Below are 26725 nucleotides of genomic sequence, written 5' to 3'. Positions count from 1 at the left end.
ACGGACAAGCTGCCTAATGAAGAGAAACTACGCGTGTAACCATGGCTCTACTCCAGCTTCACAGCTCGAGAAGGTGATTTTCTGTCTCCTGTAAGGAGGAACACTTGTACAGCCAGCATCCATTGAACACACCGCTTCACCTAGCGTACGTTCATGTGCAATACTCGGAAATAAAACAGCTTTTTCCACAAGCAAGTCGGAAGCATCTATTTACCCGTCGCCTCCTTCTTCGAACATCATCAAGGTGGATGCTATAAGTGGCGTCATCGCGGCGTATCGAAGTTGGTGTTGAGGCAAGAGCAAGCCCTGATTGCATCTAAAGGAGAAACAAGTGACAAAACTTGTCCCCTCAGTCACATTTGTGTAATGCGCAAGAAAGCCTCCTCGAAAGAGCTACATGGGCTTCAGATGACATATGCACACGCAAAGGGAAAATGCATGAGCTCGCATACGTGGGCTGTGAAAGCGTGATGCAAGTACTCAGGCATCGTTTGGAAACGAAAGACAAATGCGCCCTTAATGAGGGTGAAATGATCAAAGGGCACAAAGCTGTGGCACAAGTATCATGAAGTTAGACGGGCAACATCAAAGCGGTGACAGGTGAGATGACTGACGTCAGCGAGGGCAATTTGCGGATCACCGATGATCAGCATTTTTCGCCAGAGTGTAAAACCTGATACTTTCAGTAGCGCGTCACCTTGAGCCCAGGTACATGCTTTGCGATGAAGCGCGATCAAAGGTTTATTTTGTTCTTCGATGTTAACAAGCTTAGACCCTGCATAACAGAAAACTGATTTCTAGAGAATTGAGTGCACTTATCACTGAATCCTTTACGTGTAGAATGCCTAGATCGTAGTTTCCATCAGGTGCCTCCCTTCCTTTTCTCTCCCTCTGCAACTTATGAGAAGGTTTTACATATATTCGGCGTGCCTGTTTAATATTCTGCAACTATACAGTATTGTTCGAAGGCACGATGGACGAATACCGGTTGACCAATCGACTGATGAACTAACTAACTAAACTAACTAATTACCTAACTAGACGACCGCTCGGCCAACCAATCTACTGGCCGACCGACTGACTCACTGACTCATAGACCGATGATGGAAGGAACAAAGGAACAGACGGAAGAAGGTATGCTTTTCACAATGCTAATACAAATCAATATGCGCTAGTATTTACAAGTCGCAGGTTATTTATGTAAATATTACTTTTCTGCACACAAACGCCTTACTTTCAAAACCTAAAGCAAGCGACAGTTTGAGTAACACTATTTAGCCTATTCCGCACTATGTGCCTCTTTCAGCGCAGTTTCCCAAATCGACAGTGAATGGTAAAGTTGTTATGCTGTACAGCAGTTTCTGTGCTATGCACTGATACTGAGGCCCTGTTCTCTGTATCAGTGCCGCAGAGCAATAACCACACAGGCCAGTCTTAATCAGAAGCAGTGCCACGTCAGAAAGAGCTTCATTCATTTCTCTTCATCTGCCACCATCTCGTCTACATACAATGGTAAACAAGGAGAAACTTACTTTAGCACCATCAGCGTGCCTAAGAGCCCTGCTAGGTAGGTCAACGAAGCAAGCCCTCCATTGCTTGCGACCACCAAGAGAAGGATAAGAATCACAACCCATACAAGTATGCTGCCCGACTGGTCTCACACTGTCCTCTCCGCTTTCCTCCGGAATAGCGTCGACTGTGGCTTACGAGTGGCCTTGCCTTGCATTCTGCTAAGTGCACTGTAATGCTAGCATCGTAAAGCACATGAAGGCCTCCAACTTTGATGTTGTTGTCGTATGAGTACCACTAGCAAAATGCTGAAGCATGGGAAAGCAATAAAATAAAAAGAAGGTAACAAAGAAAAAAGAGCTACCAGAGCCTAAAGACGTTCTTACATTTCTTTCCTTCTTTTCTTGTCTTTGGTGACCAGTCGTAACTTAATGGACTGCTTTCCAAGCTTCCCGCAGCTGTCACAGCACCATTTGTGTTCATTGTCGAAGAAGTAGTGATCACACTGACGCACGAATGCACAAAATTACGTGCTCACAACGTTCTAAGAATGATGAAAATACGGAGTAAGCACACAGAGGCAAGGAAACTACGCACCACGTGGAAACCGCCTTCTTCCACGGCTCCTCCAAGTTCTTTATTAACGCTATTAGCCTTGCAATATGGTGCGTGAAATAACCGAACTTAAGCGAAGAAAAAGGGCGATGCCAGAGGAGCACTGCATCACTCACTTTTTCATGCTTGAAAATGGGCCTCGGTAGAGGACGCAAACGAAGGAAGGAAGAAATGCAAGGAGCGTGAATGAAACGAAGGAAAGTTAAGAGATCAGACAATGGCTGGTGGTTCACCATGCTGTCGACAAACCTGCGAGGAGGTCACTATGCGGTGAAAACATGTTCACTAGCACTCCTTTGTTCGGGCTTCCCTTTCTTTTGCGATGTCGTCGTACATCTTGCGAAGTGAGGTGCTTAGAAATCCTGTTTTATAGCGTTTACAAAATATTTATATGAGAGGTGTCGAAACAAGCGTGAAGTGGGCCATTATTCGGCCTTTGCTTATATAAACCCTAAAAAAGAAAGATTTGTTGGGATTGGGCCAACGAAATGCACCAATCTGCCATTTTGTTGTTGTGTGCTTTCACTTTACTTATTACAACAGCGAAGAAAATTTATGTTGCAGAAATAGCTGCTGTTCGGCGTATATTGCGAAACAGTGATGTGTTAACTAGCGTAATATTATCCGCAGTAAGGCTTCCACAAACTCATGCTGTATTGTTTGAAGTAAACGTCGGCATATGTTCGTCAGCAATCTCCTTTTGAGAAGAAAACATTATAGTGAAGCACCTAAGCCTAGTTGTCTTCATTTGTGTAGATGTTTAGATAGCGTCCCCTGGTGGTTGAAAAACGGAGAGATACCACTATTTCTTCCTCCTCTTTCCTGCCTTTCCCTTCTTCTAACAGGCGTAGTTAATATCCTTTTCGTCTTGCTTTCCTCCTATCCGTTCCCAAATGCAGTGTAGCAAACCAACGGGTTAATCTTGCTTTTCCCATCCCTTTCTCTCTCTCTCTCTGTCTCTCTCTCTCTCTTTCTTTCTTTTACCTCGGCACTACTATCTGGACAAGCAGCAGAACATGGCTTCACTCAATAGAGCGATAGAGCGGGAAAAAAACCAAAAGAAAGAGAGAGAACGTAAAGAAAAGATATCTCCGGTCGGCTACCCTTAGCGGAGAATGGGGAAATAGTTGCGAAACACGAGAGAACACGAAAACAATAACGATAACAATGCACAACTGTGTCTGTGGGCACTGTGCCACAGTCTGCAGGTGCCACATAATCATACACAGTGTCAACGTCCCATTAATACATTCAAATTCGCACAGTGCCCAGTCACAACTTGTCACACAGTCTTGTATGCCCTAGATAACGCAACAGTGTCTTTATAGCGGCTGGCGCTGATGTTCGTGTCGGTCAGCTTCCAAGAGTTTTACTAAGTGGTTCTTTCTTGTTTTGTCATACCTAAGGTAAAAAAGTGGCAGTGCAGTTTCGACAGAAAGGCGAAACATCGATCCCGATAGCAAATTAGTAGACAGCTATACGAAGTAAGGTTAGTAGTTTTATCGGCCGTACAAGCTTGTAAACATTACATTACTAAATAAATCTACAAGCGTGGTATCAGGCGCGCTCGGGCAAACATGAACACATATCTATGGATGACCGCGCACACTCGCTGTCAAAACGCTGGAGTGAGAAAGCGCGGCAGCAGCGAGAGAATTGACCTCCGTACTGCCGCCCGCTTCAACGTGAACACAACGCACACGAAGCTATCAGCGCTCGACCAACTCCGTCCAAGGCATCGCAGATCGCTTTCAAGATATGCCGCGCCATAAGCAGCCGCTGCCGTAGCAGAACGCCCCCCTCCATCCCTTCCCCCCGGTGTCTTGTGCGCGACAGAAGACGACGCACTTCCTCCCAGCTTTCCTCCCTTGCGTAGGCGAGATTGAGCCACCATTGCCGGCGAACCCTCACAGGCGTTCACTCGTGCATACAGCATACGGCACGCGCCGACGATGTTATCGCCTTTGGACTTTGTACGGGACATCACGGCGGCGGCGTAGGCAGTAATGCGCGTGGAGTGGCCCTATATTTGCTATCACACTACTATACCACAAGGTTTGGGTTTTCTACGAGGCGTCATAACAATAACAACAAAAAACGCTGGTAGAAGTCGCCTAAGCAACAACTCGTGCTAAAATTCGAAATCATTTAAGGCGAGCTCAGCTGGCGCTTGCAATAAAAATGGCGTTTAGGCGCAACGACAGGAGGTCGCGATAAATACGCAATAACTGCAGTTTGTGCTGAGTTGGTTCACTTGTGTTTATTGCTTTATCTTTTTGCTCCCTTAGGAAGAAAGCGAGAAGTGATTTAATGGTTGCTAAGGCAATGGAACGAATTTTTGGCACAGACTCAAATCCGAGTCTACACGACGAGACAAGCAGGAAAGTAACGCTCGTTTAGGGAAATTTATTTTCATTTTGTTTGCGAGAGGAAGGAAAATACTAAAGCAGGTTACCACAATCAAACTCCCTGAGCGCGGAGCATTTGAAGTGCCTGCTGAAAAGCGACTTTGTTGGCGTTGGTGACTTACGGCAACCGCTAGCTCATCGTAACATCCTGGTGAAGCTGCCGATGGTTTTTGCGTTTTCTTTGGTATTTGCACTTTAAATGGCGCACGAAAATTCACTGCGCAGTTAACGCTGGCAGGAAAGAAAGAAAATAACACGCACTTTTGCTGATTACGGGGCGAAGGAAAGACAAAAAGTTATATTGTACATATAGAGAGTGTCTCCCGAATTGGACATGGCAGTTTGAAGAAGCACTGCATTTGAACAGCTAGAATGGGAGAATTGGATTCCATGCCTTTCCCGCTGTGCCAAGCGACTCCAATTTTTGTCGCTCCGACGGACCCCTCTACTTTTATTTATATTGGTTTTTTTTTTGGTCGAGCTAGGACAAACGACGGGAAGGCCCAACAAGATTCGATCGCAAGAACAGTCAGGCGCTGTGCGCGCATTGGCAGCGCAGATGCTTCACGACGTTGAGTGCCCGCAACCAATCTGGGGCAAACTTAGTGCAGCAGTCGCAGATGAGCGAAACTTCACGTGTAGCACTATATTGTATTCCATTTGGCACACAAGATTCGATCGCAAGAACAGTCAGGCGCTGTGCGCGCATTGGCAGCGCAGATGCTTCACGACGTTGAGTGCCCGCAACCAATCTGGGGCAAACTTAGTGCAGCAGTCGCAGATGAGCGAAACTTCACGTGTAGCACTATATTGTATTCCATTTGGCACACAAGATTCGATCGCAAGAACAGTCAGGCGCTGTGCGCGCATTGGCAGCGCAGATGCTTCACGACGTTGAGTGCCCGCAACCAATCTGGGGCAAACTTAGTGCAGCAGTCGCAGATGAGCGAAACTTCACGTGTAGCACTATATTGTATTCCATTTGGCACACAAGATTCGATCGCAAGAACAGTCAGGCGCTGTGCGCGCATTGGCAGCGCAGATGCTTCACGACGTTGAGTGCCCGCAACCAATCTGGGGCAAACTTAGTGCAGCAGTCGCAGATGAGCGAAACTTCACGTGTAGCACTATATTGTATTCCATTTGGCACACAAGATTCGATCGCAAGAACAGTCAGGCGCTGTCCGCGCATTGGCAGCGCAGATGCTTCACGACGTTGAGTGCCCGCAACCAATCTGGGGCAAACTTAGTGCAGCAGTCGCAGATGAGCGAAACTTCACGTGTAGCACTATATTGTATTCCATTTGGCACACAAGATTCGATCGCAAGAACAGTCAGGCGCTGTGCGCGCATTGGCAGCGCAGATGCTTCACGACGTTGAGTGCCCGCAACCAATCTGGGGCAAACTTAGTGCAGCAGTCGCAGATGAGCGAAACTTCACGTGTAGCACTATATTGTATTCCATTTGGCACACAAGATTCGATCGCAAGAACAGTCAGGCGCTGTCCGCGCATTGGCAGCGCAGATGCTTCACGACGTTGAGTGCCCGCAACCAATCTGGGGCAAACTTAGTGCAGCAGTCGCAGATGAGCGAAACTTCACGTGTAGCACTATATTGTATTCCATTTGGCACACAAGATTCGATCGCAAGAACAGTCAGGCGCTGTCCGCGCATTGGCAGCGCAGATGCTTCACGACGTTGAGTGCCCGCAACCAATCTGGGGCAAACTTAGTGCAGCAGTCGCAGATGAGCGAAACTTCACGTGTAGCACTATATTGTATTCCATTTGGCACACAAGATTCGATCGCAAGAACAGTCAGGCGCTGTGCGCGCATTGGCAGCGCAGATGCTTCACGACGTTGAGTGCCCGCAACCAATCTGGGGCAAACTTAGTGCAGCAGTCGCAGATGAGCGAAACTTCACGTGTAGCACTATATTGTATTCCATTTGGCACACAAGATTCGATCGCAAGAACAGTCAGGCGCTGTGCGCGCATTGGCAGCGCAGATGCTTCACGACGTTGAGTGCCCGCAACCAATCTGGGGCAAACTTAGTGCAGCAGTCGCAGATGAGCGAAACTTCACGTGTAGCACTATATTGTATTCCATTTGGCACACAAGATTCGATCGCAAGAACAGTCAGGCGCTGTGCGCGCATTGGCAGCGCAGATGCTTCACGACGTTGAGTGCCCGCAACCAATCTGGGGCAAACTTAGTGCAGCAGTCGCAGATGAGCGAAACTTCACGTGTAGCACTATATTGTATTCCATTTGGCACACAAGATTCGATCGCAAGAACAGTCAGGCGCTGTGCGCGCATTGGCAGCGCAGATGCTTCACGACGTTGAGTGCCCGCAACCAATCTGGGGCAAACTTAGTGCAGCAGTCGCAGATGAGCGAAACTTCACGTGTAGCACTATATTGTATTCCATTTGGCACACAAGATTCGATCGCAAGAACAGTCAGGCGCTGTCCGCGCATTGGCAGCGCAGATGCTTCACGACGTTGAGTGCCCGCAACCAATCTGGGGCAAACTTAGTGCAGCAGTCGCAGATGAGCGAAACTTCACGTGTAGCACTATATTGTATTCCATTTGGCACACAAGATTCGATCGCAAGAACAGTCAGGCGCTGTGCGCGCATTGGCAGCGCAGATGCTTCACGACGTTGAGTGCCCGCAACCAATCTGGGGCAAACTTAGTGCAGCAGTCGCAGATGAGCGAAACTTCACGTGTAGCACTATATTGTATTCCATTTGGCACACAAGATTCGATCGCAAGAACAGTCAGGCGCTGTGCGCGCATTGGCAGCGCAGATGCTTCACGACGTTGAGTGCCCGCAACCAATCTGGGGCAAACTTAGTGCAGCAGTCGCAGATGAGCGAAACTTCACGTGTAGCACTATATTGTATTCCATTTGGCACACAAGATTCGATCGCAAGAACAGTCAGGCGCTGTGCGCGCATTGGCAGCGCAGATGCTTCACGACGTTGAGTGCCCGCAACCAATCTGGGGCAAACTTAGTGCAGCAGTCGCAGATGAGCGAAACTTCACGTGTAGCACTATATTGTATTCCATTTGGCACACAAGATTCGATCGCAAGAACAGTCAGGCGCTGTCCGCGCATTGGCAGCGCAGATGCTTCACGACGTTGAGTGCCCGCAACCAATCTGGGGCAAACTTAGTGCAGCAGTCGCAGATGAGCGAAACTTCACGTGTAGCACTATATTGTATTCCATTTGGCACACAAGATTCGATCGCAAGAACAGTCAGGCGCTGTCCGCGCATTGGCAGCGCAGATGCTTCACGACGTTGAGTGCCCGCAACCAATCTGGGGCAAACTTAGTGCAGCAGTCGCAGATGAGCGAAACTTCACGTGTAGCACTATATTGTATTCCATTTGGCACACAAGATTCGATCGCAAGAACAGTCAGGCGCTGTCCGCGCATTGGCAGCGCAGATGCTTCACGACGTTGAGTGCCCGCAACCAATCTGGGGCAAACTTAGTGCAGCAGTCGCAGATGAGCGAAACTTCACGTGTAGCACTATATTGTATTCCATTTGGCACACAAGATTCGATCGCAAGAACAGTCAGGCGCTGTGCGCGCATTGGCAGCGCAGATGCTTCACGACGTTGAGTGCCCGCAACCAATCTGGGGCAAACTTAGTGCAGCAGTCGCAGATGAGCGAAACTTCACGTGTAGCACTATATTGTATTCCATTTGGCACACAAGATTCGATCGCAAGAACAGTCAGGCGCTGTGCGCGCATTGGCAGCGCAGATGCTTCACGACGTTGAGTGCCCGCAACCAATCTGGGGCAAACTTAGTGCAGCAGTCGCAGATGAGCGAAACTTCACGTGTAGCACTATATTGTATTCCATTTGGCACACAAGATTCGATCGCAAGAACAGTCAGGCGCTGTGCGCGCATTGGCAGCGCAGATGCTTCACGACGTTGAGTGCCCGCAACCAATCTGGGGCAAACTTAGTGCAGCAGTCGCAGATGAGCGAAACTTCACGTGTAGCACTATATTGTATTCCATTTGGCACACAAGATTCGATCGCAAGAACAGTCAGGCGCTGTGCGCGCATTGGCAGCGCAGATGCTTCACGACGTTGAGTGCCCGCAACCAATCTGGGGCAAACTTAGTGCAGCAGTCGCAGATGAGCGAAACTTCACGTGTAGCACTATATTGTATTCCATTTGGCACACAAGATTCGATCGCAAGAACAGTCAGGCGCTGTCCGCGCATTGGCAGCGCAGATGCTTCACGACGTTGAGTGCCCGCAACCAATCTGGGGCAAACTTAGTGCAGCAGTCGCAGATGAGCGAAACTTCACGTGTAGCACTATATTGTATTCCATTTGGCACACAAGATTCGATCGCAAGAACAGTCAGGCGCTGTCCGCGCATTGGCAGCGCAGATGCTTCACGACGTTGAGTGCCCGCAACCAATCTGGGGCAAACTTAGTGCAGCAGTCGCAGATGAGCGAAACTTCACGTGTAGCACTATATTGTATTCCATTTGGCACACAAGATTCGATCGCAAGAACAGTCAGGCGCTGTGCGCGCATTGGCAGCGCAGATGCTTCACGACGTTGAGTGCCCGCAACCAATCTGGGGCAAACTTAGTGCAGCAGTCGCAGATGAGCGAAACTTCACGTGTAGCACTATATTGTATTCCATTTGGCACACAAGATTCGATCGCAAGAACAGTCAGGCGCTGTGCGCGCATTGGCAGCGCAGATGCTTCACGACGTTGAGTGCCCGCAACCAATCTGGGGCAAACTTAGTGCAGCAGTCGCAGATGAGCGAAACTTCACGTGTAGCACTATATTGTATTCCATTTGGCACACAAGATTCGATCGCAAGAACAGTCAGGCGCTGTGCGCGCATTGGCAGCGCAGATGCTTCACGACGTTGAGTGCCCGCAACCAATCTGGGGCAAACTTAGTGCAGCAGTCGCAGATGAGCGAAACTTCACGTGTAGCACTATATTGTATTCCATTTGGCACACAAGATTCGATCGCAAGAACAGTCAGGCGCTGTCCGCGCATTGGCAGCGCAGATGCTTCACGACGTTGAGTGCCCGCAACCAATCTGGGGCAAACTTAGTGCAGCAGTCGCAGGTGAGCGAAACTTCACGTGTAGCACTATATTGTATTCCATTTGGCACACAAGATTCGATCGCAAGAACAGTCAGGCGCTGTGCGCGCATTGGCAGCGCAGATGCTTCACGACGTTGAGTGCCCGCAACCAATCTGGGGCAAACTTAGTGCAGCAGTCGCAGATGAGCGAAACTTCACGTGTAGCACTATATTGTATTCCATTTGGCACACAAGATTCGATCGCAAGAACAGTCAGGCGCTGTCCGCGCATTGGCAGCGCAGATGCTTCACGACGTTGAGTGCCCGCAACCAATCTGGGGCAAACTTAGTGCAGCAGTCGCAGGTGAGCGAAACTTCACGTGTAGCACTATATTGTATTCCATTTGGCACACAAGATTCGATCGCAAGAACAGTCAGGCGCTGTCCGCGCATTGGCAGCGCAGATGCTTCACGACGTTGAGTGCCCGCAACCAATCTGGGGCAAACTTAGTGCAGCAGTCGCAGATGAGCGAAACTTCACGTGTAGCACTATATTGTATTCCATTTGGCACACAAGATTCGATCGCAAGAACAGTCAGGCGCTGTGCGCGCATTGGCAGCGCAGATGCTTCACGACGTTGAGTGCCCGCAACCAATCTGGGGCAAACTTAGTGCAGCAGTCGCAGATGAGCGAAACTTCACGTGTAGCACTATATTGTATTCCATTTGGCACACAAGATTCGATCGCAAGAACAGTCAGGCGCTGTGCGCGCATTGGCAGCGCAGATGCTTCACGACGTTGAGTGCCCGCAACCAATCTGGGGCAAACTTAGTGCAGCAGTCGCAGATGAGCGAAACTTCACGTGTAGCACTATATTGTATTCCATTTGGCACACAAGATTCGATCGCAAGAACAGTCAGGCGCTGTGCGCGCATTGGCAGCGCAGATGCTTCACGACGTTGAGTGCCCGCAACCAATCTGGGGCAAACTTAGTGCAGCAGTCGCAGATGAGCGAAACTTCACGTGTAGCACTATATTGTATTCCATTTGGCACACAAGATTCGATCGCAAGAACAGTCAGGCGCTGTCCGCGCATTGGCAGCGCAGATGCTTCACGACGTTGAGTGCCCGCAACCAATCTGGGGCAAACTTAGTGCAGCAGTCGCAGATGAGCGAAACTTCACGTGTAGCACTATATTGTATTCCATTTGGCACACAAGATTCGATCGCAAGAACAGTCAGGCGCTGTCCGCGCATTGGCAGCGCAGATGCTTCACGACGTTGAGTGCCCGCAACCAATCTGGGGCAAACTTAGTGCAGCAGTCGCAGGTGAGCGAAACTTCACGTGTAGCACTATATTGTATTCCATTTGGCACACAAGATTCGATCGCAAGAACAGTCAGGCGCTGTCCGCGCATTGGCAGCGCAGATGCTTCACGACGTTGAGTGCCCGCAACCAATCTGGGGCAAACTTAGTGCAGCAGTCGCAGATGAGCGAAACTTCACGTGTAGCACTATATTGTATTCCATTTGGCACACAAGATTCGATCGCAAGAACAGTCAGGCGCTGTCCGCGCATTGGCAGCGCAGATGCTTCACGACGTTGAGTGCCCGCAACCAATCTGGGGCAAACTTAGTGCAGCAGTCGCAGATGAGCGAAACTTCACGTGTAGCACTATATTGTATTCCATTTGGCACACAAGATTCGATCGCAAGAACAGTCAGGCGCTGTCCGCGCATTGGCAGCGCAGATGCTTCACGACGTTGAGTGCCCGCAACCAATCTGGGGCAAACTTAGTGCAGCAGTCGCAGATGAGCGAAACTTCACGTGTAGCACTATATTGTATTCCATTTGGCACACAAGATTCGATCGCAAGAACAGTCAGGCGCTGTCCGCGCATTGGCAGCGCAGATGCTTCACGACGTTGAGTGCCCGCAACCAATCTGGGGCAAACTTAGTGCAGCAGTCGCAGATGAGCGAAACTTCACGTGTAGCACTATATTGTATTCCATTTGGCACACAAGATTCGATCGCAAGAACAGTCAGGCGCTGTCCGCGCATTGGCAGCGCAGATGCTTCACGACGTTGAGTGCCCGCAACCAATCTGGGGCAAACTTAGTGCAGCAGTCGCAGGTGAGCGAAACTTCACGTGTAGCACTATCTTGTATTCCATTTGGCAGACTGATTCCTTTGTAGTTTGTACCTATTACCCACATTGTTACGTCAGAGGCTGTGTACAGTGAAGAACCAAGCACGTTTGGCAAGCACAAACAATTAAGTTGTTGCAGTGAATAGCTACGGTACACTTTATGCCACAGTAGCAAAGTAGGAAATACAAACTAATCACGTACATGCAATAAGACGTCAAGTGATAAAAAAAAAGTCAGGCGACGTCAGCGCCGTTTCTGCCCTTCTTTGTGTTATGCTTTAATTTGTGATATCATGTATCCATAGCGACAACATAGGAAGCGAGGCCAAGGCACAGTATTCAAGGTGCAACGTTTTATTTTCTTACGCCAGTTAGGTTGGATGCTGTGTTGGACTGCTACTGTAAATAATAATGCGAAAGCAATAAATGGCTCATGAAGCGCAAAATCCGGCGTTGGCGGCGTGACCAAACTATGGTCGAAAAAGGCTACGAACGAACCCACGATCGTCGGTGTAAATTAAGGCGAAGTTAATTGAGACACAGTTCAATAAGACAGACTGTATTAAGGCACTCGAACCCACAACGTTTGATGCGAGCCAAACCCAAAAATTTGGGTTTTAACTAAGGCGATGTTACTTAAGGTACAGTGAATTGAAGTAGAGCTAATTGAGGTAATCGAACACACGATCATTGTTGGAAGTTGAACCCTCACATTTGGTGGAAGTCGAACCCAATACGTAGCGTTGTGGCATAATGTCTAAGCATCGCGCAGTGGTCGCGATGCTTTCGCATTTATCCACGCAGATGTAACTCAGTGGCCCTTGAATTTTGTTCTTTAAACTACCATAGTCCTTCACCAGCACCATGAATCAAAGTTTCTATCTCCAGTCAAAGCGTGTCCAAGCTACCACAGTTTCCTTCATCTACAATCTTGGCTCGATGGCTCAAATTCGTTATTGTAGCAATACGAAAGCCCCGTAAGATTGTTATTCAGTATTATGACGATGTCTCATGCTTAGAACCTACGGACAGCCGTTTCTAATGTAGTAGTTATACTGCACTGATTCCTCTCAAACAAGCAACTTGCAAGTCTTGCTTTTGATAGAAGGTAATGCGTGTGACATTACGCGCTTTATTAAATGAAACTGGAGGTAGTTAGCGACTATATATAAATGAACATACTACAAAATCAATTATTGTAGCAAAGCGATAAAAATTAGCTAACGCAACTAGCACCGCCAGCAAAACAACACTTGTGAAGAATGAAAACCAACAAAGCTGACAATGGGACATGATCAAGAAACTAAGCCTCTATATGGTAGAGATGCCTTCTGCTCTATACTATGTATATCTTATCATCCATTATTCACAGCCAACTGATCATATTAATAACGCGGGCGAAGCGTATCATTGGCCACTGACGAAGGGCGAAAAATTTTAAAGAAAAATTAAAAGCGGTAAAGGCATTTCAACGAAATCGTAGCCCTCACAGACGACTCACATATTAAAAAGAAATAATTATAAAAGATATTGGAAACGCGCTCTTTCCTGTAAGCATACGATTTTTACGCTGCAAAACTCTTCGTCGCACGGAAGCGAACTCATTTCAACGTACGCGCGCCATTCGCCGCTTGCTGCCGGATCAAAGAATGGAGTCGGTCTCGGCGCACCCATGTACTTCTCTTCCTTCTTTGTGGCTCGTGCGGTGTTTACCCCTTCTTCACGCAAATGCGCGCTTCCAATTCCGGTCGTCTTATCCGACAGCGGGCCCCGTCAGGCGAAGGTAAAAAGTGTTCGCGAACTTTGCGCGCTAACGCGCCGCTATCGAGCCGAATACGCGAGCAGTCTTTACGAGACTTGAGGTGCCATTATGGCAACGATTGCTGCAGTAAAAGAGGCTTACGACAAACAAAACCGTAGAAATGAAGCGACGATGCAGCGGGTAAGCTTAGTATAGCGAACGAGCGTGCACCAATACGAGCACTAAGCAATAACCCGAACTTCCTCGTCGTAGAAAAGTACTCCGCGACTGACAGTATAGGGAAATGTGACGCGTAAACAGCAGAACCTGAAGAGTATTTTTCTTCTCTGAAGAGTGGGCTAAAGAGAGAAGCGTAAGCCTCAACTCTGTGTCAATGTTTCGATATGGGCCTTCGTTTTCATCACGGACTTATATTAGTTCTGGCGTTGGTTCTGGGCTTACGCTTATCTTGTTCGCCGGCGGGCTCTCAATTCAGGTATCTGTCTTTCTGTGACTTCATGTCCTCTTAGGATTTCACTATGCAGAGAAGCACAGCTCGAAGTGTCGAAGCGGCTACTGCAAAGCAGCATTCCGAAGTAAAGATAGCCCCCTAAGTGCACTTCATATAAGTTTAGTTTCTTTACTTGCGATGCGTTGCCGCCTTTTAAGTCGTTTCAAATCCTTTCGATGACCCAGCACGAGTAACAAATTATCCAAGCCACTACGCGCCTAAGCTTTTGAAAACACTCGCAGCGCTTTCTGAAACCTTTTCGTTGTATTCGAGTGCACGAAGCGTGAGCCTTAAGATGATGGCAGATTAGGTTCGTTGGTATCCCATTATTTCCGTTTTTTTTTTTGCAAGGTTGTGCAGCACAAGACAGTAAAGTGCTTCGCCCTATACGTTTTTTTAAACAGCAATAAAAAAGGTGTATTATTGGCGTCGATGTCTTGACATCATTTCATTCCTCTTTACCCTTCCCCCAGTGCAGGGTAGCAAACCAGAATTTTATCCGGTTAACATCCCTGCCTTTCCCATCCCGTTTATCTCTTTCTTTTGCCATCAGCGTTGCTCGCGGTGCAATTAGGCCAGCTTTTCTTTGTCTCTGCAAGCAGGGCAATATCAGATGAAGGACAAATACCAACCATATTCTAGAGCATTATGACATTCCCTCGTCACAAGGACAACCTTACCTAGCGCCAAATTCAATGTGAAATAAAAGAATAAAAGTTTCTCCATCGCAAGCATAAGCTCATGGAAAGGTTAGCTCCACTTTTTTTTTTTTTTGTAAGTGTGTTTTGCCATTGGCCGGTTGCCCTCGCTCATAGTATGCCCGACATCAGGATTGGCTGGCATAGGCTCTTAGGATGAACTTTAGCGTAAGAACGTTTGTTGTGAATACGGGCCCTGGTTATTTGCATTTCTCGAGCAGTAAATGGCTTCCTCCTCCGCTTCTGTATTAAATGCGAAACATCTGAATTTCAGCTACCAGTAGGACAGGCTATTCCAAAATCATTTTTAGGTATGGAAAACAACAACAAGAACAAGATGGCGAATATATAAAGTTATCTCAGTTGTATATAACATAATGACACAACACTAACAGTGCACGTCCGTAGATCACGAAGAAAGTAAATAAAAAAGTTATTAGACTAAAATAATAATGAAAGCACAAACAGGTCATGTCAACATAGGGGAAATTAAAAAGTGCACATTAACTACTGTTCACAGGGAATTTACTATTTCACCGCCTAAGAGGAAAATTTGTAGAGCCTCGAGAGCCAATCTATGTCTGTGCGCTAATGCGCAAACTCAGATGATGGCCTTATCTTTACGGGATTAAAGAAATGAGGCCTATGGGCTACCTCAATCCGTAAGCGGTATAGGAGCCCGTCCAGTGTGCGCTACATCTTGAGATTTCCAGCAACGTGCAGCACACGGTCAATGTTATACAGTAAGGACGACTTTGCATGGTGATAAAATCATGTCATCCGGCATAACTTGTTTCGCAGGCCACGACATAATACTTAAACATCATTATCGGCGTTGCTGTATTCTACTTGAAAACTACAGCGCTTGTTACCGCAGTAAGGCAATACATTCATTTGAGTCACTCGACCAGCAGCGCTCAGCACTGCTTACAAAAAGTGCTACGGATCTCATGGTTCCGTCGGTTACACATCTCACTCCAGACCTGAATAGCAAAAAAACTTCTGTCGAATTGATAAAAAAAAAATTATGCGAATCCAACGCAAACGAAATCTGTGTGAAGAAGGGTAGAGAGAACAGGTGAGCTTTCTTTGCCTCTTTCTTCAATTTTCCGCCGCCGCCGCCCCTGCTGCTGCCGTTAGCTGCTGCCGCTACTGTCCGTGGGACGTAGCTGAGACGCACGCTACTAACGCCGGACGCGTCGGGACATGGTTGGGACGTGGCCATGTCACAAAAACATAAAAGGCATGAGCTGTCGCCAAGAGATTATTATGTTGATGATTATGTCCCTTGCTCGCCAATTTATGTGGCGATTATTTGTCAAGCGAAGCCAGCGGCGTCCAAACCGAATTTCCCGCAACACGGGGTCCTTAACGCTATCGCATCAGTACATAAAAGGAGTGCGGCACAAAGAAAAGACGACCCGAGAAGCTCGTCTCAACATTTACGCCGCGTCGCATGTGCACACTGCCCTCTGGACGCCGTAATTAGGCGTGACCCCTCGCAAATGACCCCCGCAGGAGCTGCCGCGCTTGCCTCCGTGGCCACTCGCAACAGCAACGCACTAGAAGGAGGAAGTGGGGAGAATGCTACCGATGGAATAGAGAGAGAGGGGGGAGGCATTTTAGTGAGCTACAATGCTACAACCCAGAATGGCGCCGAAGCGAGCACTTAGTGCCGAGGAGAACGAATGCTCGCATAAAGCGTTGAGCGGAGCAAGAACAAACACAAGCGGAGCAGCCAAGCCAACACTTTATATCACGCCACGACTTTCGTATGCCGTCATATAACAGCGCTTAATAACGTCAATGAACGGAAACAGCAGACAAAGCTTCGCTTACATCGATTCCGACAGCGCGTGGGAACTGCACATATCTTTTTTTTTTTTTCACCCCGTTTGACCTACCCCAGAAGCCACCTACCAAATGCTCCAGAACCTAAGCCGCACGTTCAAAGTTATCTATTGCAACGTCGCCCATTTCTGCACTTACACGTGAAACAAAACTTTTACAGACTTACAGCACGTTGCAATGTTGAAAAAATTGAACACTGCTTCAATACTTTCTAACATCGGACTGCTTAGGTTTCCAAATAAAATAGAGCAATGCAGAAATCGTAGCACGAACGTGCGTCTTTCACCTTTCTTCACAGTGGCACTACGTTACTACTAATCAAATACTACTTTCGCAAAAATTCCGTCGAGTGCAGTCACATTTCGCAGAAAATTGCATCTTCGACGGTAAGCAGCATGAGTGCCCTTACAGTACTTGGAAGTGCATTGATGAGAACAAATATAATCCATCAGGTCAAGGCAAAGTACTTCAAAGAGAACTGAGAACCGGGCTCCCTCGAACATTGGCTGAACAGAGGGATAAAGCATTGCACATTGGTTCCGCCTGTGCGCCGGGCAAAAAGGTTCCACGTGAAAAAGAAAAACTAATCTGAGAGAGCCCATGAAAACCACCTTCATCGCTCTGTGACCCGCAGCAGGAAAAAAGCAGGCGGGTGAAAGCAGGAAGCTCTGGTAATGTTCCCATGTGCCTCGTAGAATGAAACAGCGAAAATTGGGAACAAGAGCAAAAGAAAACAAGGAGCGCCTGCGTTTGCACAGTCGTGGTTTCGACATGGGCAAGGAAACGAGTAGTCCCCTGTAAACTATATTATTTTGCTGCTAGCCGCCACAGCTCTCAATAGGCGCATTCAGGTACGCACACAAGGATCAAGTGATGGGGGATAAAAGTAAGATTACATATAAAAGAAGTCAGAAAGTTACAACACCATTCCTGTTCTGCCCTACCAGCATGCAGTTGCTTCTTCTTAGCTTTCTCGTTTGACTGTGTTCACAACTGCCTGTAGAGGGCGCGAAATCTCACTTTCATTTCTCTGCAGAAGAGAGCGGTAAAAAAAAACGAAAGAAAGAAAACCTGATTGATGGAGGATCAGAATCTCATCTGGCGACCTAGCAGTGTTTCCAGCTTTACGCCCACACTTTTCACTTTTCTTAGGAGAAAAGTAAATTGGACTTGTTCTATATGATCTCGGATTCAATGAGTGTTCACGTGGCTCGGTTTCAAAGGGTATGTCAATAAATTACCATCGTCGCGGCAGTGGCGGCGCTGGCCGGGCGGGCGACCGACCAATTGTGCTACGTACGTATGCGCATGCTTCTTCTTAAACCATGGTACGTTCACAGCGTCCGTCGTACTCACTAGCAGTCAGCAACTCCGCTCAACAAAAGGCTCCCGCGCTAGTGTGTTAAGTCAGACTTACGAGGACGGAGTTGAGCCCTGTTTAGCCTTTTGAATCTGTGCGAGATGAAAGCAGGACATCTATCTATCTATCTATCTATCTATCTATCTATCTATCTATCTATCTATCTATCTATCTATCTATCTATCTATCTATCTATCTATCTATCTATCTATCTATCTATCTATCTATCTATCTATCTATCTATCTATCTATCTATCTATCTATCTATCTATCTATCTATCTATCTATCTATCTATCTATCTATCTATCTATCTATCTATCTATCTATCTATCTATCTATCTATCTATCTATCTATCTATCTATCTATCTATCTATCTATCTATCTATCTATCTATCTATCTATCTATCTATCTATCTATCTATCTATCTATCTATCTATCTATCTATCTATCTATCTATCTATCTATCTATCTATCTATCTATCTATCTATCTATCTATCTATCTATCTATCTATCTATCTATCTAATCAGGGTAGCCTTCGAGGAGAGGCATCACTCAGTATGAAGAAATACTGCACGATAAAATAGTCGTCTTTCATGCAAGTCGGAACTAGAAATGCTGAGTGAATATTTTGTCGCCGTCGTGATGGTCCTACCGTTTTATTCCACACCGCCATCTTTGCGCGACCCGCACCGGGAACGTATACGCAGTGGCGACAATGCGCGAATCAATGCGGCACGTAACGCGAATATAGTAGGACATAGCTTCCATTGGTATACGTGTCTACGTGATGCGTAAAAACGAGACAGAGGGGCATGAGGGAGAGAATAACTGACGCGAATCTGTATTCCGCGGTGCTGGACAGGCCATTTGACCAGCGTCGATCAGCAGAAGAAATTGGAAGCTAGACAGAAGAGGGCAACGTAAGAGCACGAGAACGTAAACCACTGAGAGAAGAGACAACGAAGTAAATACAAGGATGCGAAACGATCAGCTCCGAAAGAAGCCGGTATCGTTGCCGGCCAGGCGAGTCAGCGGTCGTGTAAACACAAAAGGGAACGATCCCACCAGCTAGAAGCAGATTGGGCCCGAAAGCAGGGTTGGGTGCGTCCATCTCTACGTGTGTGTCTTCTGTACAAGAAGAACAGAAATGTATTGCTTGCTCGCATGTCTGTGTGGGCGTTCTGCCACTGACGAAGCCAGGGTTTGTCGAACAACCCGAGGCAGAATTGATTCGGCCGCCGGAGGGCAGGTAGTAAAGGAGCTCTAACCGAACCGCATCGCAGCTTCCAAGAGGAATAATACCGCCATCTACGCGGAGCGACATTGAGAAAGGATATCAGAAGCTCATGTGTTTTAATGTCACTGACACTGAGAGTAGCCAAAGCTAATTAACTTTTCCGCCAATGAGCTTTTAAATAGGAGGCACCACCGCAAAGCTTTGAAGAGTCGATTACTTACCTCGTCGCCCCTCACCTCTTTCTCTGTCTGTCGCAATGATGCAGCCCATTCAAATAACTTTCCTTCGGGCGAATACCTTTTGATGTTAAGTGTAACAAGGAGTACAACCTACGACGCCATAAAATGTTGCGTTCACTATGCTTACTTTCTTGAACCAAGAGGCTTTGCGCTTTCTCAGAGGCCTGAAGTGCCCCGCGGCCCAACACACCGTGACTGTATCAATCAAGACGGAAAGGAGGAGGAGATATCAATGAAAAGAAAGGAGGAGAGGTTGGCCGGGATAGTTTATCTCTAGCATACTAAAAGCTCAAGTGATGATGATGTGGCAGAGGGCCTGCGCAACCCGTCACTATATATATAGCGTTAGTGATACGGACACAGAAGAAAAACGTCTGCCCTTAAAAACGAAGCTAAACATGCACACTTGAAAAGCATCGAATTTTGCCTCACCGATTTCACTAAATCATGCGCAAAATACCTTGAGTTTATAACATTCGTTTCCAAGAGCTTAAGGCGTGAAGGAATAGCGATAATGAATTATGAAGTTGACTACCCTGCCAAAACACGTGTTCTTAACTTCGTTTTTCGTATCTTTATTTTCGGTTTTTGCTATTTGCCGCATAGTGATCGCCAAATACACACCGAGAGCATTTGCAACCATAATTCCAACTCCTAGCATGCAGCGAGTGTCTCTTTCGTCTTTAAATTTGTCAAAGGTGTTTATATATGTATATGATGTATATGCATATGATGTATATTATACTGTATATGGTGGCTTTCCAGGACAATCAGCTCCGAAAACGGCCAGTCGTCAAGAAACGCCAGCGCGATTGCGAGTGACTGCCTGTGTGCGGTGTATCGGGGATAACGGCCGGTCGTGTGTCACGTGTTCGACAGTTTCCTCGCGGCCGCAGTACTATTTTTCCTTGTGATGTGGAAATCAGATGATTTTGTAAAAGCGACGCCAAACGACAGTCATTAAATTACCGTTGTCTCGGGTCGGGATAGTCAAGGTAGAGGACGAAGTCGAAGACAGGGGTCCAGTCAATGCAGACACATGTGGTGGAAGCTAGATCTTTTCCACAACAATTGCGTGACATCATTTGCAAGCATTCGAAGTTTCGCTGCTGCATCTGTTCTTGATAGCGGGATTGGTTCCTGCACGCCGTCTTTACGAGCAGATCGAGTAGCTTCAAGGGTATGTTCGTCGCCCATTAGGCCACAGTGGATAGGGAGCCACTAAGATGTGACGTACTGTCCCTGCTCCAGGAGACAATGAAGGAGCTCTCAGATTTCCAGAACTAGTTTTTCGTAGGGTCCGGGACGTAAGACGGAAAGCAAGTAATGCAGAGATGCCTTGGATGCCACTGAAAACGCTCAATTTTCGAAAGGGCTCCTCACGAATCATGCGAGATGCGCTATAAAGAGCGGCAAGAAATTAGACAACTACAATAAGTATCAGGACCATAATTTTAAGTGTAAACATTCGCTTACTAACGAACTTAACAAACATGGTGTCACGCGCACACAGGCTATGGCCACGAGCACTGGCTGTCAGAGCGCTGGCGTTATAAAGAGAGCTAGCAGCGTGGAGCGAACGCTTGGTGCTTCCTCTCACTCACCGCGTCTCGGGAACTTGAGATTACGTGGTCTCTAACACTACAGGCACGCACGAAGACAGCGCGCATGAAGCCACCAGCCATCTCGGCTCGCCCACACTGTTTGACCCGCTACAAATTACCTGCAAGATACAGTGCGTGGGCCGTGTAGGCGCCCAGCCGCGCGGACAGGCATTTGCAGTCACGACCGCGTTACAAGAGGGAGACGGGTGCTCTCCTTCACTAGAGCGCACTTAATCGCGTGGCCAAGGTAAATATACCTGGTAGCGAAGCTTCCATAGGCGCCCATACGTTCAAAACATGGCGGTCCATCAGCGGTTCATGGGGCTTAGCGCCATCTGTATGTGGTGGGAACACTTCCGGCGGAAGAAAAAATAATGTGACGCCATGTCCGTTAAAAGCAAAAGTGACGTCATTTTGTTTTCGAAGGCACGAAATTTGTTTTGTTGTCCTGCCTTTGGAGCTATATATTCAAATGCCCCGTCATTCGACTTGATGGGCGTTTCGAGCTTTCAACGTAAAAAGCGATGCAGGAAAAGGCCAGCTGTACGGTTATCGAAATCGCATCCCTGCACAAAACATACTTTCTTTGGAGGCCGACGAAAGCTTTAGGTGTAGAGTGCTGATCCTATTGTCGGATGCCAAGCCCGTCGGCCAGTCGCACGAAAACAACTACACAATTACCTGCGGTCGTAACTCACTACTTTTGACTGAACAGATTAAGAGGCGTTGAAGCTACCCGCGTCACCAAATTGAGACAAACTTCGACAAGCAAGAAAGCGCAATACGAGTGCGCCTTTCTGCCCATTTAAAGACGTGCATTGCATTGCGAGTGATAATGGCGTCAACGCCCCCTGTAGAGATGGGCGCTGAAAAGAAATGCATTTATTAATAATAATAAAATTAAATAAACTTGTATTTTCTTAACTCGTCACGAATATATAAAATTGTCTAAAAATGTATTTTCCTTGAATGAGTCTAACTGTGTCTCGCTTGAATTAAAAAACGCGTTTTTCTTTCCCAATGTTTGTTCCCTCCAAACATAGTCGCGCTTCAATCGCTGCTCCCATAACCCCCCCATGCTGATGTCGGTGGCAATCTGTACTGAACCGCTTTTCGCCCGAAGCTTCGCGACCTATTTGAATCGACGTTGGCGTGGCCGCCTACACTGGGTGCGCAAGAAGAATGCGCGTCAAAGCACCATCGCTCTCGGCTCACTCTCTAACGCTTTATCTAGCATCCACAGCATATGAAACGCGGGGTGCGATAGGATCTTATCGCACGTGGACTTCATACCGAACATAATGGTGACGACGATGACGAAAATTCATCTGGAGTCTCCCTATAATGGCTATCGAAATACAAACAACCAAAACGAAAAGTGCGTCCTGTCAAGTAGTATCAGCAGTGCAAACCACATATGTTCACATAGAAGTAGGTTCATATTGCGCCTTTGTAATTAAAGACGCAAGACTCTGAGGTTTCCTGGTTATGTGGACACTTTCACGTACCTGGCACCACTAAGCACGTGTGTAGTGCATGTTCTGCGAATTTGTGCGACACCCGTGAATAACGAATAATGCGTATCATAGAAGAGCACGCAACCCCTGTCCGCTTTCCGACGCAAGTTGCGTACATTCCCGTACCGGGACATGATACCACTACACCATAAATATCTACAAGCCTCATGTTAGACACTTTGCTACTGATTGGCTGGACATGAGGTTTTAGGAAAAGAGTTGTGCTGAGTACTTTTTTTCTATCCAGCTTCTTGCTCTTCTCATCGTCATCATTTTCTCTCTTTTCCCACCTTCCCATTTTTCGTGTGGTGTAGCAGGATAGTGAACGCTGTCTCTTGCAGACCAGTCTCCAGGTTTCCTGCTAATTAATTCTTTCGGTTACGATGCGTGACCTCTCTTCAGAATGTAGTCCCTAAATACATTGCATCTCACCCGTGCGTTCCCCTCTGCATTATTACGATCGATTTGCTTGAGTGATGTAGTTTAACGTCCCATCCCACGTGACTTCTGATTACACTAAACCCCAGAATGTTGTATAGCTTCACCCGAAGCTCGCAACATGCAGATTTTCCATACGACCCACACGCGAATGTGGCTGCTGCAGCCGGCAGTCGAACTCGCGACCTCCGGTTTTGAGATACGTCTTAGCTCGTGGCGACCGTCCGTCACTTTGCTGTCCCCACCGCAGGGGTCATTGCCCCCTGCTCGAACCGAAGTGGCTGTCCGACAGGCCCCTCCCCTCCCCCCTCCCCACTGCCACTCGGCAAACCTACTTTTACTCTTGAATAAAGCCCATCGACTCTCGCATTGTTATATTCTGACGAGTTTTCTGCGTGGTACAGCACAACTTCAACTTTCGTGCGTTGGAACAGGTGAATAAACCGACCGCTCCTCCGTGGTCTCACCGATCGGCGGCGAGCGGCATGGCGCAAAACATAGCTACGAGGTCCATTAGCTCCGCGGCACAGAAAATTATGTTGGCCTTCTTTTGTATATGCGGCGCATTTCCTCCCGCCTTCCGCATGCCACGCTCGTTTTCCCAGCTAGTGTGTTGATAAATTGTGCATCCAGTGCACAGTTCACGGGCGCTTGCCCCCTTTTTTTTTGCATTTAGCTGCCATCGAATTGCTGGCGCCGTGGCTGAGATTTGATACCTTGACCTCGTGCTTAGCAGTGCAACGCAATAGCCGCTAAGCCACCACGGCGGGTATCTAGTGTGGACGTACCTTAATGCAAATGATAGGACTGCATACAAAATATGTTTCAAGGTAGATTGAAGAGACCTACACTGTCTAAAGTGAGCGCTTGACAGCGGTAAGTGTTAAAAGATAGGTAAATGTATACAATGATAATCAATAAAAATAATAAACGAGACATTTAGGAAAGTTACATAAGTGCGCACAAATCGGCACGAGAGTAAACAATGCATTACCTTATTATTCAAGAGAGAAACTAACATATGAACTTGGCACTGTATTTTACAACTTTTTTAATCAAACACGAACTATACGACAAATCAAAAGGTAAAAGAGTCTAGCAATTGCCTCGTGAAGTGAACACCGAATCTAAAACAGTGCAGCGAGCACCGGCTTGCTTAGCTGTACAAGGAGCATTCTTCGTTGTACCTGAATTAATTTGTCAAAACAGCGTGCGGCCGAGCCACACAAAGTTACCTCACATGCCACTTTCAACGCGGTCAACGGGTAAAAAGTGAGTACTTGCTACAGTGTGGGCTATCCGAACTGTCATTAGTGATCGACAAGCAGAACTTTAAAGGGATGACCAGTCGATAGATCTTGCGAGATATGATCAGCAGCAAACTTTTGTTTCTGACTTCGCAACGGTAATCGTAAGAGATTTGCAACTCGAAGCAATAGCTATGCAACAAGGTATTATTTAGTCACGTCGTACGCTATGCTCTTAGGATCGAGGGGGATTTGATTTTGTCTAGGCTGTAGGAATGGTCAGGATTTATTGCGATTCACAGGCGCGTGAATTACAACAACACGGGGCTAAAAAGAAAGTGCGGAGTCACTCACAGCGCCACGTTCTCCACGAGTATTGGACTCTTTATTCCATTCGCAAGTGACAACTCGCGTTAAAGCGCAGCCATCGAGTCGGCCGAAACTTGGAGATTGCGTTCCAACTTAAATTCGCCCGTAGCCGTCGTCGTTGTCGTCGTCGTCGTCGTTGCCGTTTCGTGATGCGCGTTTTTGTAATCTCGCGTCAAAGTCGCCGCCATCTGTCTTCGCAGATATTTGAGAGGGGGAACAATGCCGAGAACCGCAGCTGCTTGAAATTTCACCGGAGGCGACGTACGACGGCGATGGTAATAATACAAGGAAGTCACCAGTTTATTTTATTTTCCTGGAATCAACCGCTTCTCATCTTTCCTCACCGGTGGCTCGTCTCCGCCATTCTTGGGAGACCTTTTTTTTTTCCGCAGCTAGTACCGTCGTCCGGATAGAACATCAGAAGACATGCTGTTCGTCTTAGTCGCGCACGTATATTTCTTCCTGTCTTTTTCCCTTGCTAGTGGTCTCTGGCGGCCAAGAAAATTGATTCCGTGAAGAGGCCTTTTCTATGAAAGTCGATGGAAAAGGCAAATCGATGGACTGTGTCTTGAACGTCGGGGCCACATTAGGAGAAAATTTTTTGTCTTGAGTCGTGCTTCATAAATTCGCACTCGTCACTTTTTAAGCTTATTGTAGCCGTGGTACATTACCGAGACACAACGCGCACGCAAATTTCATCACAACTTTGTTTGTTTAGTTTATTTTTGATTTTGTTTTTCTTGTTTGTTTCTTTTTTTTCTTTCCTTTCTTCTGGCCTTCTTTCGTTCTTTTTTCTCTTTATTTACTTTCTTTCTTATGGTTCCGTGCATTCGGTACCTCGGTATCGAGAGTGCCATGCAGGTGTTAGCTGTCTACAATTGTTTATTTTTTGTGATATTCCTGTAGAAAATCGCACTTAGATACATAGCCTGAATACATACTGATGGACGTTTAAACTTACTAGATTACTTATAACGATGGCGCACGCGTCACTAGGTCTGGTCTTTCGCTTTTAGAACCACTGCGAGCAGGTAATTTTCTTCACTGTGTACCGAGCTCTCTTCCGAGTGCTCGGTTCTTCTGTCACTTCGAAGACAATTTCGCATGCTACACTTCTCCCATCACCAGTGAAAAGTTTCTCAAGCCTAATTACCGTTTTTTTTTTAGTCAGTCTGCCTTTATTGCACACAGGTGATTTAAACTCAATGTATCTTAGGCAGATAGCCTGTAACGCTCACGGAACCCAGTACAGTATGCTCATTGTTTTATTAGTTTTTTTTTTTAATGAAACTAAATACGCGGTTCTCTGTCGCGCTATAGTGGCGATGGCTACTCTTCAAATTCAAAGACTGGTTTTGGGGAATAAGGGGTGGTTCTCTTTCAGGTGGGCTTGAGTGGAAAGGAAATTTTTCTTCCAGCGCGCACACTGTCTTGCATACGGTAATCGCGCTATGCAGCGATCGAGAAAGTGTTTACAATCGGATGAAAGCACGTAAAGCCTTCTTTGTTTAGCTTGTTTTCTTGTTTACACTAATGACACTCTGCATGTATAGCAGCAGCAACAATGAACCCCATTCATAAAGCGTTCGGCATTAAAGGCACTCGGCGACTGCCGAGTGCCTTTGCTGTCACTTGGTTTCGATGGCGACCGGTCACCGCCCGTTCTTCCCAGCTGGCCTTGCTTGTGTGTGAGCGGCCTTGTGGATAGCGAGGCAGACACGTAAATCTTGACTGAAAAATGAAATCATACGGATGCCAGACTTCTAATCCTGACAGTCTCAAGAGGCAAAGAATAGAGAAAAGGGAGGAAGTTATTTAGAGGTAGAGAGTACATCCAGAGCAGGATCTGGTTGGTTATCGTTCATGAGGGGAAAGGAATACGGGAGAGATAAAGAGAAAGGAAAGCGGCAATCAAAAGGACGGTGTAACGCATACACAAACTACAGATCACGCGCAACCTTATCATAGCCTGTTGCATGTGCCTGTTGACCTACAGAATTGAAACAACGCTTTCGTAGCATTAATTGTTGCTACAAAGCTACCGATTTCTGCACTCATTGTGGTCGGATGTCTAGTTTGCCTAACGTGGAGCACAGTACTCTTCTTCTTTTTTTGTCCGCACGGGTTGCTATTTAGCAT

This window comes from Dermacentor albipictus, chromosome 3 (assembly GCF_038994185.2).
Source record: "Dermacentor albipictus isolate Rhodes 1998 colony chromosome 3, USDA_Dalb.pri_finalv2, whole genome shotgun sequence".
Lineage (NCBI taxonomy): Eukaryota > Metazoa > Arthropoda > Arachnida > Ixodida > Ixodidae > Dermacentor > Dermacentor albipictus.
Note: the sequence above shows the minus strand (reverse complement) of the source record.